A 14,888-nucleotide genomic window follows, 5' to 3' on the forward strand; every position below is an offset into this window, starting at 1 on the left:
AAAACACACCGGGGTAGTAATGGTAGATCTATCGAAGGCATTTGATAGAGTCCAGCATGCCAGGCTTGTGCAAGTGCTGTTTGACCTTGGCATTTGTGACACACCACTGGAATGGTTCCTCAGTTATCTCTCGGAGCGGCAGCAGTGTGTACGGGTGGAACACTCAGTTTCGCAATATGTTGGATGCTCCCGAGGAGTGCCTCAAGGCAGCGTTCTGGGCCCTCTTCTTTTTGTACTGTACACCAGTGATATGTCGTCAGTTCTACCAGGTAGTGTATGCCACCAGGAATTCGCTGATGATGTGGCTCTGGACTACTCCGACTATCAGCCTGATTTAGTGTGCTCTGTTCTCTCTAACGCTGTAACACGACTCGCTGAGTACTTGGACAACATTGGTCTGCTATTAAATGCCAGTAAAACCCAAGTTATGTTTGTGAGACCCCGTGGGTGTCTGGATGGACCATCTGAAGTGAAGTGTGGTACCACAGTGCTTGATGTTACTCCAGTCACGAAGTATCTCGGTGTCATGCTTGATGACCAACTGTCCTGGAAGCCCCAAGTGGACTTTATTGCCAGCAAGACTGCTACTACAATCGGGCAGCTCTGGCGCCATGGACGGTGCCTTTCACTCAATGCCCGCCGGGCCTGGTACATGAGTATGATCCAGTCTGTTCTCTGCTATGCCTCAAACTGTTTCTTTCCTGCTCTATCCAAACTGCTGCTACATCGACTGCTACGCATTGCTAAGTCTGGCATACGAGCCATCTTCCAACTCCCCAGAAGGACCCCCACTGCTCCCCTATTTGCCAGACTATCAATGCCTCAGCTCCACCAGCTGTACGTGCAACGTCTGCTTCTCTTCGTCTTCCGCTGCCTTCATGGCAGAGCCAGCTCACTGTTCCAATCCTACTACTCCCTCATTGCCACGGATGTGGACAGAAGTTGTGTCACGCGCGGTCAGGTCAGCCAGCTGCTCAGAGTGCCGTTCCTACCTGGTCCCTCAGGCCGTAGCTCTATCGCCTTTGTTGGCAGTACCACATGGAACTCTCTCCCTGCTGATATTCGCGCTTGCGACGTACGCCACACGTTTCAAGCATTGCTGTCTGGCTATGACCTCATCTCCCTCGTCAACTAGCTCTCCGATGTTGTGCCTACTATGTCTCCTTCACAGATTCTGCCTGAACAGATGCTCATCAATTATGTTCTTGTCCTCTATCCTAGTCCAAATCCTGCCTTGCCCATGCATGACTCTCATGAAATGCCCGTACTAAATAGTCTATAGAACAAGAATATTGTATATCATACTTCTCTCATCAACTATGATAATACCCATTTCATACCGCCCCCCCCCCCCCTTCATAAAATTAATACCTACTGTTTTCTTTCCTTTCATTTCATCTTCTTTTCCGTTCCTTTCTTCTTCATACACATTTTAAACATTTTCATCATATTGTGAGAGCCGTGGGCCAACAGCCCCGGTGAGAAGGCAGTCTTGCCTGTTCATATGGTGAAGTAAAATAAAGAAACAACAACAACAACAACCATGATGGCAGAGATGCTGCAATACTTGAGTGGCGCGGAAGTGGATGGATTTGATGTGGCTGCCTCCTATTCTCAGTAGCGGTATTGCAGCAGAGGAGGCTAGCCGAGTTCTTGGCAGCCACCAAGAAAAAGCTGGAATCGCCCACAGCGGCAATCTGACAAGTGAGATGCTTTACAGCCACACCTGTGCCGAGGGCATATAAATCCCCTCAGATACCACCTGGGCTGAATTATCCATCAGGCAAGTGTACATGATGATTAACAATGTCTGTTTTGGGCTTAAGGTATTCATTTTGCATTGAATGAGTGGTCAGACCATGCAACGAGCTTCTTACAAGCGGATGAGTATAATGTAGGGGCCTGGTGGGTCATGCAATTTGTGTGCAAGGGATGTATTTACTCATAATTCTCGGTGCTTTGCCGCTAAACCAGTGATGAAACATCACTATGATCCATGGACATGAAAAACAGAAACCATTATAAGGTATATTATGGGTACCTACGAAAGCATGAATAAGGAATAACGAGAATGAATGAGACAAGGGTACCTGCGGAAGCATGAATAATGAATATCAGCATGAATGAGACAAACACCAAAAGTGTGAAATAGTTGGGTACCTACGAAAGCATGAATATGGAATAACGAGCATGAATGAGACAAGGGTACCTACGAAAGCATGAATAAGGAATAACGAGCATGAATGAGACAAGGGTACCTGCGGAAGCATGAATAAGGAGTAACGAGCATGAATGAGACAAACACCAAAACGTGTGAAATAGTTGTGTAGCCGATTACCGGATATCTGGTATCCTATTCTTACTTTGTCCTTGTCAGTGAAGTGTAAGAGAGCCCCAGTGCGGCTCAGAAGTGTGAAGGGTGCGAATGCCTTCGGGCAATGAAGAGAGAGAGAGAGAGAGAGAGAGAGAGAGAGAGCTAATGCCACAGTGGCACAATTTCGTGGGTGTGAATGTCTTCAGGCAATGAGAGAGAGAGAGAGAGAGAGAGCTGATGCCGCAGTGGCACAGTTTGGTGGGTGTGAATGCCTTCGGGCTATGAGTGAGAGAGAGAGAGAGCTAATGCCGCGGTGGCACAGAGATATTGCCGAAGTGGCACAGTTTTGGTGGGTGTGAATGCTTTCGGGCAATGAGAGAGAGAGAACTAATGCCGCGGTGGCACCGAGATATTGCCAAAGTGGCACAGTTTGGTGGGTGTGAATGCCTTCGGGCAATGAGAGAGAGAGAGAGAAAGAGAGAGAGAGTTAATGCCACAGTGGCACAGTTTGGTCTTTTGAATGCCTTCGGGTAATGAGAGAGAGAGACAGAGAGCTAATGCTGCAGTGGCACAGTTTGGTCTGTGTGAATGCCTTCGGGTAATGAGAGAGAGAGAGGGAGAGAGAGAGAGAGAGAAAGATTGGAAGAGAGCTGATGCCGCAGTTCCATGGGTGTGAATGCCTTCGGGAAACGAGTGAGAGAAATATTGCCAAAGTGGCACAGTTTGATGGGTGTGAGTACTGTCGGGGAATTAGTGAGAAATGCAGTACAGTACCTCTTTGGCCTGCAGTTGTGTGTTGTGTTTGTGCTTCGCTTCTGTGACTTGTATGTTTCACAGGTGGAGGCGTTGGGCACGGAAGTGACATATCTCGTCTTAACCTTGCTCTCAGTTGTGTGGCTATCGCAGTGGCCTGAAGAGCACGAAGAATGCCTGGGTTCAGGGGGGCCATTTGGTACCTACCGAGTCGATGCCCTGACCGTACAGTATGGACTGTGGCCTACATACAGACGTTTTGGCATGATCACATACATCAGCAGCTGGGCCAGCCATTGTATGGCGAGACACATGCTTGGCATTTACCATGGCCTTTACATCTCTATGACGTATACCAGGGCCGAGAGCTGTTTTCTATAGAGGCTGCGCGAGTAGGATGTTAACGAGAGTGTTGTTCAGGAACATGGATAGTGCAGTCTGCCTTGCTGGACGAATCCAAACCTCGTATTGGCAAATATTGGGAATCTATGCAAGCGCTATGCAGCCGAATCGGATGACACAATTTGACAGGTAACACAGAGTGTATGGCAAGGCATGTACCCAGGGCTATCCTTTTCTGTCGCCATTGCCGAGCCACCGTGCTCACAGCAGAGACTTCTGTGTGTGTTATTGTTGTGAAGTGGACCACAAAGACGGTACGCTTTCCAACGGCCAAAGAGAGTTGGAAAGCTTGTGTCTTTGTGGGTAACTTGAACATTTGGGCTCATGCAAAATCGCACCGATTTTGGGATTTCCCCACAACTTTTTGAGTCAGCAAAAATGTTGTGCTGGACCGCATTCCTGTCACTTCGCAGTGGCTTTTCGTTGGTGCAGTTTGTATCCCACCCTCCCACCCCTGACTTCTGGGTGTGTGTTTATCGATATATCGTATTGGTTTTTCTTATTGGCCATGTGGCTGTTGCAGTTACGACTGCTTTTCTTTTTTAGTTAAAAAACGTAGGGGTGGTGTGTGCGTCGTGGGCCATTGTATGGTTACATACAGCTTCAGATTGTATGGCTAGTGACAGGGGGGTTGAGTCTGCAGGGGAAGAATACAGTGATTGAACTGAAGCTGGATGATGACCGTGTGGTGAGTGTGTGGGGGTTTCGAGATGCCGTCCTGGGGCAGGGATGTCGGTCCTTTAGCTTGGACGGGTGTTTGAATTCTTTATTCTCACGATGGCACCATCGCCAAAGTTACATTCATTGTAACATTTTGTCGTTTTCTGTGTGTTTTGCTGTGCGACTACAGTAGCAGCAGTGTCTTGTGCTAATTTTTCTTATCAGGCCCTATGCGTACAATTATTCAAGGAAGAAAAAAATCAGGAAGGAGATATAATAATATCAATAATAAAGCCATTGCCGAGCCACCGTGCTCACAGCAGAGACTTCTGTGTGTGTTATTGTTGTGAAGTGGACCACAAAGACATACAGACGCGCACACACAACACACACAAACACACACAAACACACACACACACACACACACACGAAAACCTGCAATGACCAAGAACAATCAGGAATTTCCAAAACTCTTACAGGTGTGTGGCATCCCTGGGAACACTGGTGGGTGAAGATGTCTTTACAAATCCTTTCCCAGTGCAGTCAAACTGTGCTTCAAACTGTTTGCAAAGTGTAACTCTTGGTGTGAGAACCGGAACATTTTCGTCTGTGAGTAAGCACACAGGAACGCACAAACACGTGCACAAACAGACATGAAAGACCTGGACACACACGTATAGAGATAAGGGGTGAGAGGGCAGTGAGAGAGAGGTCTCGGGTGTCGTAGGTGTTGAGCCCCGATCCTGGATGTCGTGGGTAATTAGCCCCCCCCCCCATCCCGGATGAAATAAGTAAGTTATCGCTAACACCGGTAAACACTAGCGGCAGATGCAGCGCCTAACGGTGGCCCGGGTGCTGTGCGTAATTAGCCCAGTATCGGGGGTGTCGTGGGTAATTAGCCCCAGTCCCGGGGGTAATTAGCCCCCTCCTGGGTGTTGTGGGTAATTAGTCCCCGTCCCGGGTGTTGTGGGTAATTAGTCCCCGTCCCGGGTGCCGTGGGTGATGTACATGTACCTGACACTGGTGAGCTGAAGTTGCTGTTGCAGGATTGTGCCTCATGAATATTTGAATAATTTCTGCATTTGAGAAAATACCCACTCACCACCCTCGTGTGGAATTGGGGAACTAACCGTTGCCAAATTAAAACTTCACTATCTCCAGTATGTAATGAATAGTGAAAATTCGTTACATAACCACCTTGATAGTACAGCTCCCCCACACTGTGCTGTGCAGACAGGATTTCTAGTTACGCATCGGAGCTTCAAGCTCCGATATAACAGTGTATTGCCTGTGACGTCATAAAAAATATCCAACCGGAACTTTACAGCATGGAAAAACATAATCACGCAACCACATCACTACAGTTGCCATTTTGATTTCCGCTCGACACAAAGTGATTTAGAAAATCTGAGCAGCTCTTCTTCTCGCGATTAGAGATGGATGAAAACTCAATCCGGCAAGCTGTTTCATCAGCCCGTTATGGATCTCCTTGCTCCGATCAATGATCGTCAACGTGCTTTGGAAGCGACAGCGGAATGTAGAAGGGATCTGGCCAGGGGCCAGTCCTCGCAGTCCAATGGATCGGAGCCAAAACTTTCCAGGTTGAGTGCAGGCACTCAACCCCGGGAAATCGCCAGTTCCTTGGGCATGCCCAAATTTGGTTTGTCGGGTGGAAGTTTGTTGCTTCCACCTAGCTCCTCGAGTGGGCAGGCCTGCACGAGTGAAGCTGATTTGAACGACACCACGAGTGGGCAGGTACCCTCGTGTGTGGGCGTGAGCACGGACGACCCGGAGCAGGCTTCGGTGTCCTCAGATATAAAACAGTTCATTCAGACTCGCTTTAGGAAGCCCTTCAAGGACAAGGAGTGCAGTGACCTAGTAGAGCAGTTTTCCCGACCAGAAGTGGACGGCTTTAGGAAGCCCTTCAAGGACAAGGAGAGCAGTGACCTAGTAGAGCAGTTTTCCCGACCAGAAGTGGACGGCTTTAGGAAGCCCTTCAAGGGCAAGGAGTGCAGTGACCTAGTAGAGCAGTTTTCCCGACCAGAGGTGGACGGCTTTAGGAAGCCCTTCAAGGGCAAGGGGCGGAGGGATCTAGTAGAGCAGTTTTCCCGACCAGAAGTGGACGTGGCGATCACACCTACAGCTGTAATCACAACTGGCGCGTGTAAACGTCGCGTGAAACCACGCGTTTGTGCGTATTTTTGCTCAATTTTCCTATCGAAGTCACCACGCAACGGAAGATGCGGTTACTTTAAACACAGATCGCTACTTAGCAGCTGCACATCAGAGACTCCACACCGGAGTGATGATTTTTGACCTCCGCAAAGCGTTTGATAAAGTGCGACACCAAACTCCAATTCGCGACCTATAAATGGCTTGTCTTCTATGGCGCTTGTTTTGTATCTAAGCTACTTATCGGGACGTAGGCAACGAGTCGTCACAGCCTTTGGCGAAACATCCAGCACCACCGACTTTGTGTGTGTGTGTGTGTGTGTTTGTGTGTGTGTGTGTGTGTGTGTGTGTGTGTGTGTGTGTGTGTGTGTGTGTGTGTGTGTGTGTGTGTGTGTGTGTGTATGCAATAATACAGGTTCAAATAATTATTGTTTCCTTTTTTGCGTATCTCTTGTCATCTCTCTTTTCTATACGTCGCACACCAGATGTGTACGACTATCGCTGTCTTTCTCCTGCTATCTCTCTCTGCTTGCTGTTTTTGTTTTTGTTGCCACTGCCCCTCATCATACCCATGCTTGGGTGGAGGGCGGCGTGACCCGTTAGGGTAGCTGTCAATACAGTACAGTGCGGTGAGCGTGCGTTCGTGTGTGGTGTGGTGTGTGTGTGTGTGTGTGTGTGTGTGTGCGTGCGTGCGTGCGTGCGTGCGTGTGTGGTGTGTGTGTGTGTGTGTGTGTGTGTGGTGTGTGTGTGTGTGTGTGTGTGTGTGTGTGTGTGTATGTGTGTGTGTGTGTGTGTGTGTGTGTGCGCTGACAGGCGTCGCTTTGTCGAGGCTCGTGGCAAGTGCAGAGCTGCCGTGCGTAATGCAAAGAGTGAGTGGATTGGACGTAAAGCTAATGTGGTTGAGTCAAGTCGGTTTAGTGGCAAGCACGCATGGTCTGCAATCCGTGATATACAGAAGTGCTATTCGGGATTATCACCTATCTCCATCCCATCCATCCGTGACAGTGACGGAGTTATCTGTAGCTCCCAGGAGGGGCAAGAGAAATGCTGGCTGCAGCATTTTGCCCGTCTATTGAACGTTCGCAGCACCTTCGATGCTACCATCTTTGACCACATTGAGCAGCGTGAAGTTGATGAGTCACTCGGCCAACTTCCCTCGCTAGAGGTCCTCGCTATGGCTATACGCCAGCTGGCTAATTGCAAGGCTCCTGGCTCATCTGGAATTGCACCTGAACTGCTTAAAGCTGGTGGTACACCATTGCTTGAGGCTCTGCTTGATGTTATTCACACTGCATGGACCAACGGAACGGTTCCCCAGGATTGGCGGGATGCCCAACTCGTCCCGATTCCCAAAAAGGGTGACTTGACCAACTGCAACAACTGGCGCGGCATTGCCCTCCTAGATGTCGCTGGCAAGGTTTGTGGCCGTCTCATTCAGGACCGTCTCCAACTTGTCGCGGAACAATAACTTCCAGAATCCCAGTGTGGCTTTCGCCCTGGTCGCGGCTGCGCTGATGCCATCTTTTCCATTCGCCAGCTCATCGAGAAATCGTACGAGCACCGTCAGAAGCTGTTCTGTGTCTTCGTAGACCTGAAGAAAGCATATGATTCCGTACCACGCCAAGCACTCTGGCTAGCATTGGGGAGGCTAGGCATTCCTGAAGGGCTCCTCAATCTAATCCAATCGTTCCATGAGAGCATGCAGGCAGCTGTGCGCGTCGGTGCCAGCACTACCGAGTCGTTTGCGGTCAACAATGGCCTCCGTCAAGGCTGTGATGGCCCCAGTACTTTTTAGTCTGTACTTCGGTGTTGTGCTTGAGCGGTGGGCACAAGTGATGCAGGACAGCGACCATCCACCTGGCATCCCCATCCAATTTAGCATCAATGGCAACCTTTTCTCTAAGCCCGCTCGCCAGTCTACTGCCGCAATCATCAACGACATTGAGTACGCAGATGACGCGGTCTTGCTCGCTGAAGACCGCCCTGGTGCTGAGAAGTGCCTTGAAACATTCTGCACGGTTGCCTCTTCGTTTGGCCCCTGCGTCAACGCTGCTAAAACGAAATTTCTCGTGGCAGGTAGCCAAGTCAACATGCCTGATAGAGCCGATATGAACGTCAACGGTGATACTGTGGAGCACGTTCCATCCTTCATTTATCTGGGGTCCGTCGTGACACCGGATGCCCGCTCCTCTACTGACGTCAGTCGCCGCATAGCTGAGGCTTCCAAAGCCTTTGGAGCTCTTCTTCCAGTCTTGTCGGATCGCTCGCTGTCATTAGTCAGTAAGCGAAAGCTATACGTGGCCTGTGTCTTGTCCATTTTGCTGTACGGCAGTGAGTGCTGGACGCCCTTGAAAGCTGATAGTAGACGTTTGGATGCCTTCCATCATCGCTGCATCCGCACAATATTAGCCATCCCTCGCAGTCAGCAGCAATCCGATCGCATCACGTCTGCGCAGTTACGTCGTCACTGGGGTGACCCAGTGCCACTCTCTGTTAAGATGCGCCATCGTCGTTTAGAGTGGCTTGGTCATGTGGCTCGGATGTCGGAGGACCGTGTCCCATTGCAGCTGTTGTTTGGTCGTTTTGTTGGCTGCGCGCCCCTTCTGCGGTCCCAGGCGTAGGTGGAGAGACGTTGTGGCTACTGACACGAAGTCCATTCCAAACTGGTTTGATTGCGCACAAGACCGGTCAGCTTGGCGAGAGCAGGTTCTGGTTTTTCAGCCTCCTCGGGCAGTAGAGAAATCCGTACTCTGCTCATCTTGCAACCGGGCTTTCTCTCGTCCTCAAGACAAGGCACGGCACAAGTGTTTGGCTGAGCGCCAACTTCCCGTCCACCAACAGCGTGGTTCAGCACAGTGCGTCAGTTGCTGCCGATGGTTCCGTAGTAAGGGTGGGCTTGCAGTTCATCGCTGCCAGCCTGCACTCCCTGAACATGCAGATACGGCATTGACGGCGTCTCTCGCTAGTTGCTGCTTCCAGCATTGTCAACGCTGCAATCGCTGCTTCAAGTCCCGGGCTGGTTTTAACCGCCATAACTGCAACCGTGGAAAACGTCTTGCTGCAGCCGATAGGGAATCACTGCCGCTGATCTGCATGCATTGCCCGAAACGTTTCCGACAACAGCAAGATTTGACGAGGCACCAGAAGTCCTGCCAATGACGGTGCACTCCAAACTCTGGCCCCCTCCGGGGGTGACATTGCCCAATGGGCAGTCATGCTATAGTAGTAGTAGTAGTAGTGTGTGTGTGTGTGTGCGTGTGTGTGTGTGTGTGTGTGTGTGTGCAAAGTAGATCTACACCAGAGCAGTTCACCAGTATTACAGTATTACAGTATTACTGAGTCAGTGAGTACTGTTTGGATGGCTCCAGTCATCAGGATTATGACTCTACAGACAAATATCTAATACAAGGGGCATGTGGCAAGTACAGTGGAGATTCACGTGCCCAGTTCAATCAACCTGTAGCCATAGCTTGACAGTTTAGTCCTAATCAAGAGTACATGAAAACCAGAGTGTGCAGCTTGGATGGGTTGCTGTCAAGGCGGAATTCCGTCATTACATCATTTTAGTGATGTAATGCGTACAAGCAGGATTCAAGCAGGTCTCTTTCTGCACAACTGCAGCTCAGTTGTACGCACTACGCCGTTTCCCGCCTCAGATCTGCGCCAAATATGATGTAATGACAGAATTCGGCCGTGACAGACACCCATAGCAGAAAAGGCCGCAAGCTGCACACTCTGGTGTTCCTGTACTCTTGGTCTTATTGGGCATTATAGCTGCACTGAATTCTAGAACTACATCTGGAAACTGAAGAAATCCAGCGCCCCGTACAAAGTTGAATGGAGGATAAAAGATCGCGCCCCGAGCATATTCCAACATCACAAAGCGGTGTTCCTTCTGTACCAGAGAAAAGTACCACATCCTGAACACGCTAGGGTCACCATCCAGCCTCAACAAGCGCTCGGAAATGGTGTCCAAGTGCCGACACGAGAACAAGTATCTCCTAAAATACCACGGTGTCACCTAAATGATATGTCTCCACAGCCTCCTGCCCACACCATTCACGTTCACACACACCTTGCTCATAACACCCTGCCCACACCATTCACGTTCACACACCTTGCTCATAACACCCTGCCCACACCATTCACGTTCACACACCTTGCTCATAACACCCTGCCCACACCATTCACGTTCACACACCTTGCTCATAACACCCTGCCCACACCATTCACGTTCACACACCTTGCTCATAACACCCTGCCCACACCATTCACGTTCACACACCTTGCTCATAACACCCTGCGCACACCATTCACATTCACACACCTTGCTCATAACACCCTGCCCACACCATTCACGTTCACACACCTTGCTCATAACACCCTGCCCACACCATTCACGTTCACACACCTTGCTCATAACACCCTGCGCACACCATTCACGTTCACACACCTTGCTCATAACACCCTGCGCACACCATTCACATTCACACACCTTGCTCATAACACCCTGCCCACACCATTCACGTTCACACACCTTGCTCATAACACCCTGCCCACACCATTCACGTTCACACACCTTGCTCATAACACCCTGCCCACACCATTCACGTTCACACACCTTGCTCATAACACCCTGCCCACATCATTCACGTTCACACACCTTGCTCATAACACCCTGCCCACATCATTCACGTTCACACACCTTGCTCATAACACCCTGCCCACACCATTCACGTTCACACACCTTGCTCATAACACCCTGCCCACACCATTCACGTTCACACACCTTGCTCATAACACCCTGCCCACACCATTCACGTTCACACACCTTGCTCATAACACCCTGCCCACACCATTCACTTTCACACACCTTGCTCATAACACCCTGCCCACACCATTCACGTTCACACACCTTGCTCATAACACCCTGCCCACACCAGCCATATACATGTACACAACGCTAATATCACACTCCTAGCTCTAGACTATAGCCTCCTGCCTACAACATCCACACACATTGCTCACCACCTCCTGCCCACACAAGCCACACATTCTGCGCTAACATTGCACTGCTAGCCCCTGCCTTCAACAACCACACACTCTGCACACAGCCTCCTGCCTAAAATAACACTGCTAGCCCCCACATTCTCACAGCTTTTCATACCACCATCCCCTGGCATATATACTGGCATGGTCGGCACCCAATGTTCATGTTGCCTGATGATTGTGAGAGCATGAAACTTCAAGTCACAGCAAACAAGCCTTGATTGTCCTTGTTGTTCTGTTCTGTGCATAATACATGTATTGTGCAGCATTGATTGCATCTCATGTCCATGGTGCTACAGTGAGTATATGTTTGCATGGTTGAACCCGACTTCACTTTCACGTACATCTTGCATTTTACACACGGTTTTCTACATACCATAACTCTCAACACACCATACAGTAAAACCTGTAACTAACGACCACCCCTTGGCGCCCGGAAAAGTGGTCTTTAGTGGCAGGTGGTCTTTAGTTAGAGGTTTGCACCGCGTGACCATATATGGATCCCATTATATGATATGTATGTCAAAATGCAGATAATACAATCCCCCACCACTTGCGTACTGACATTATTCTTTCAGATCATACAACACTTGGAGAGAGAGAAAATCAAGTTTTATTGCAGACATTAAATTCTGCTCCTACTTCTGAAGCCAGGAGTCCAGAGTTCCCTGTTGAAGCTTCTCTTTGCGCTGGGCTTCAAGTTTGTTCACGAAGGCACCAAGTTTCTCTACGTCCATTGCCATGGGAGACAAGCCACGCTGCAACGTAAACTGTTGCAATGTTGAGATGCAGGACAGTGCTTCTTTGCCGGATACTTCTCTGACTTCTGTGGACTCAGTGGACTCTTCAGCATCACACTCATCCCCCACTGGCATCGACCGCATCATCATGATCATCAGGCTCACCCCGTGCTTCTTGGAAGATTCTATTCTCCCAATCATCAGACAGAGTTTCGTTTGTTCCAAGCTCGTTGTCTATTGGTGCATAATCCGACAATGTCTGATCTTCAAGGACACTCTCTGCAGCAGGGAGCTCGTCAAATTCAGGTTCATCCAACTCTGATGAGGGTGCTTCTACTGCAAATCCACAATGGCTGAAGCACTTCTGGATTGTTGTGGGCTGCACCTCACTCCATGATGCTGTAAGCCACATGATGGCATCCAGAACGTTCACTTGTTTGGCCAGTTCTGAAGCAGGTGTTTCTTGATCAATTCTTGCCAACAAGTGTTGCACAATGCGCCTTCTGTACCTCAGCTTCATAGCTTGGATTATCCCTGCATCCATGGGTTGCAGCCTCGATGTTGTGTTAGGGGGGAGGAATACTAACTCAACATGTTCAAGGTCGAGTGTTGGATGAGCCGGACAGTTGTCGATGAACATCAGGATGTTGCGTCCCGCTGCAGCAAGGTGGTCGTTAGTCACGGTGGTCGCTAGTCACGGTGCCGGTCGTTAGTTACAGGTTTTACTGTAATTTTTGCGTGGTCCTACAGATTACGTTATTATGGAGAGTAGAACTATTATCACAACGTGCTTTGCACTTCTCTCACTAGGTACTGCGCTTTGCTTCCTTCTTTTATACTGCTGTTTTTTTCCATTTCCACTTCATTCCTGATGATGGTCATGAAGACCGAAACGTTGAAACGATACCTGTAATGGATTTGGGTGAAATGCAGTGCTCTCTTGAGTGTAGGCAGCTTGCCTGCAAACCATTCAAGTATAATGAAGCTGCGTGAAGCGTCCTTCAAAATTTTAGAACTATAATTATTATAGAGATTTGGAACACCACATGTTCTTCAAGTTAGTCCTGTTTTTCTCTGGTCTCAGCGCACACATGCATGCACACGCACGCACACACATACACACACACACACACACACGGGCGCGCGCGCGCACGCGCACACACACACACACGCACACACACGGGCGCGCGCACGCACGCACACACACATACACACACACACACACGCACAGTACTCACTTGTGTATGCCGAGTTTCACCAACAGTCGTCTACAAAAGAGGGGAATGTAGGAATTTCCGATACCAAGCTTCCAAGTGCAGTTTTCAGCCCGCTCTAACGCCAAGTCCATGCACGGAAAACCGACACGTTCCGCTATGACAACTGAGAAGCAGTTACTCAAACTCAACCCGACATCCTGAACACGACTGGATAAAACACTTGTGACTCAGTCCAGAACGTCGACGCGTCTTCCAGCTAGCTTGCTGCCGGCAATTGGCACGCCGAGCTTGAAGCTCCTCAAAGAAAAAAGACAACCGATTTGTGGTATGCCGGAGCGGAGGGCCAAGCCGAGCCTGGTCGGGCGGAAATGACGTTCCGTCGTAGATCCTCATCCCTTGTACTACACTGTATGTAGATCTACTAGTACGGGTGCAGGCACAAGTCCACCCCATATGCTCATGTCTCATGTCGTGCCATCCAGCAGGTGCTACAATTATGTAGACCTACTCTGCGACCATGTACGGATATTGGGAGATGGGTGATGGACATGCACGTGTAGATCTACCTGTGAGGCTGTGTAGATCTACGGCGGTAGAATCTACGTGTATGACGGATTGTTTACTGGTAGCAGGTAGCAGGTCTACTGCAGCCGGTATGCGATATGACCAGGCGCCTAGGCCCTGTTCCGGCTTTCAGCGTTATCGTTTCTTGCTCAAACCATGCCTCCTCACTCACCTCCAGCTAGCTCCGTCAGCTAGTCATAGTGCTGTCCGCGGATTCCTACCGCGGATCCGCGTCTACGCTCGTCACCAACCAGGAAAGCCGGGTCATAGACATGTGCGTCATGTAGGACTCAGCATGAGCAGTAGTGCGTGTGAGTGAGTGAGCGACATGGAGAAAGCTACACTATCCTGTTACCACGGTTACTTGCAGTCTATCGATTATCGGTCTCTACATTGTAGGAAATCTGTGGGGAAAGGTAATAAGTCGACCTAATCATTCACCATGCCATTGGGAATTCTATGCTGTTGTGTTCTAATCATTCACCATGCCATCGTGAATTCTATTCTGTTGTGTTCTAATCATTCACCATGCCATCATGAATTCTATTCTGTTGTGTTCTAATCATTCACCATGCCATCGTGAATTCTATTCTGTTGTGTTCTAATCATTCACCATGCCATCGTGAATTCTATTCTGTTGTGTTCTAATCATTCACCATGCCATCGTGAATTCTATGCTGTTGTGTTCTAATCATTCACCATGCCATCGTGAATTCTATTCTGTTGTGTTCTAATCATTCACCATGCCACCGTGAATTCTATTCTGTTGTGTTCTAATCATTCACCATGCCACCGTGAATTCTATTCTGTTGTGTTCCAATCATTCACCATTCCACGTGAATTCTATTCTGTTGTGTTCTAATCATTCACCATGCCACCGTGAATTCTATTCTGTTGTGTTCTAATCATTCACCATGCCATCGTGAATTCTATTCTGTTGTGTTCTTATCATACACCATGCCATCGTGAATTCTATTCTGCTGTGTTCTAATCATTCACCATGCCACCGTGAATTCT

General features: G+C 49.2%; 1 long non-coding RNA gene across 1 annotated transcript; it reads right to left on the minus strand.

The window, feature by feature from the left end:
- Positions 1–2,054: 2,054 nt before the first annotated feature.
- On the minus strand, positions 2,055–13,643 carry LOC135826470 (uncharacterized). Its single transcript, XR_010555306.1, has 3 exons — positions 13,329–13,643; positions 4,607–4,736; positions 2,055–2,429 (listed from the first exon to the last, which is right to left on the minus strand). It is a non-coding gene; the product is annotated as an uncharacterized LOC135826470 (long non-coding RNA).
- Positions 13,644–14,888: the final 1,245 nt, after the last annotated feature.

The sequence above is a fragment of the Sycon ciliatum genome, chromosome 10 (assembly GCF_964019385.1).
Source record: "Sycon ciliatum chromosome 10, ocSycCili1.1, whole genome shotgun sequence".
Classification (NCBI taxonomy): Eukaryota; Metazoa; Porifera; class Calcarea; order Leucosolenida; family Sycettidae; genus Sycon; species Sycon ciliatum.